Raw genomic sequence first — 1,739 nt, 5'->3', positions numbered from 1 at the left:
TTTTTTCCTGGAGTGTATTTCTCTACTCCAAAATTTTCATCATTTTTTTAGTAAGTCTTTTTTGCTGGCAAAGATGGCCTTCAACATGTTGTACTGCACTTGTAAGATGAAGCTGTATCTACTCTGAAAAGATGAGACTGGTCTAATGTATTACAATTACAACATATTTATCCTACAGTGAATATAAGCACTCATAGTTCCTGAACAAATTTTGATTTTGGAGGGCAAGGGCAAGGCAAGGAGTGACTATCATCATATACTGAGGTACAGAGGGTAGAGTTAGTGTATCCTAGTATCATGCTATCATATTTATAGAAGCACAGGAACCTTCAGTAAATTACAAGCAGCACACATGTACCTTGCTTTTGATTAAAGTGAGATCACAAGTCAAAAATATTGACGACTAAGAACACAAATTGTTTCCTTTCACAGAAAAGAAAACAAGAATGGCTTTGTCTCTTGTCTGATAACATCCAAGGTGTGAGGATTTAGCTAAAGATAAAACCCAGCAGTATTTTTCAGAGCCTACACTGAATAACCACTCTTTATGTTGGAACAAAGGAGCCACAGGTGATTAACCCCCCCAAGTCCTGAATCACAATGTCAGCCCAAACATGCATGCTGAGATATAGGATAAATTATTATTTTTCTTCTATTCTAATAAAACATTTTGCCAATTCTCTGTGACTGTTGATGCCAAGACGAACATTTTCAAACTGTTACAGAGTGATTGTGCATAGAAGAACTTACATACAAGAGTACACTGTTTCAAAGACTGAATGGTTTTGGCCTACTATTATTTAAATTCTTTGGAGATCAGGAACCACAATCTTTCCTAAGCTCTTTATTTTTTTTAAAACCACAGGAGACAAACAGGCAAAAGATTCTCAAATTACTGCTTCTGATGCAGCCAGAACCATCCTCCTTCAGATGCATCAGGCGTCATTCTAAATTCCCCTGCCTCTCAGTCACCGCAGTGCCCATGAAGAACACCCTGTTATTGCATTTCCAGAACAAATTCTTTCCTTATACACAAACAAATCAGCCAAGAATTGCCCGGTCTGTACGTTTTAACGGACGGGTAGAATTTCATACCATTTTCGTTCCCCGGCATCATTTTGTGACCAGTAGGTGGTGCTCCTTTCCTCTGTCACATTCTACCTTTGTGCTTCTTTGTCAAAATGGAAAAAAAGACACAAACCTTGAATAAGCAGGGAAGCTTATCTGTATTTTCTGATTCAGCTGGAAAGATCTACTTCAATTTAACAGTCTCACATAAAAACACCGAACGTACAAAACACTGGATGCAAAACACTTTTACTTTCTGTTGCACTGCATCTTAAGAACTCTTCACCATGAAAAAGCAATAATTTTACACTTCAGTGAAGGGCAGTTTTGATTTCTAGTCATACATTTGTAACCTGACTTGTAAAGAAACCCACAGAAATTGGTATGCATGTAAAGGAGAGAGAGTGACCCCTAACAAATATAAAAGCCAGAAGCACCTTACTGTAGCAATGAACAGGACAATTCAAACACACATAATTGTTGGCTTCCTACAGATCCATCCTGGCTAGAGAACGGTGACAAAGTTTGATGGAAATGCTGAAGATGATAAGCAGATGAATTCGTAGTACTGCTGATGGGGAAAAAAGAAGATTAATGGGCAAGAGACACAGAAACAATGAGGCTCTGTTATTCCAGCTACTTACTGTGGAACTTCTTTCCATGTGTAACTT

This window comes from Meleagris gallopavo, chromosome 12 (assembly GCF_000146605.3).
Source record: "Meleagris gallopavo isolate NT-WF06-2002-E0010 breed Aviagen turkey brand Nicholas breeding stock chromosome 12, Turkey_5.1, whole genome shotgun sequence".
Taxonomy (NCBI): domain Eukaryota; kingdom Metazoa; phylum Chordata; class Aves; order Galliformes; family Phasianidae; genus Meleagris; species Meleagris gallopavo.
The sequence above is the reverse complement of the archived record's forward strand: the minus strand, read 5'-3'. Positions refer to the sequence as shown.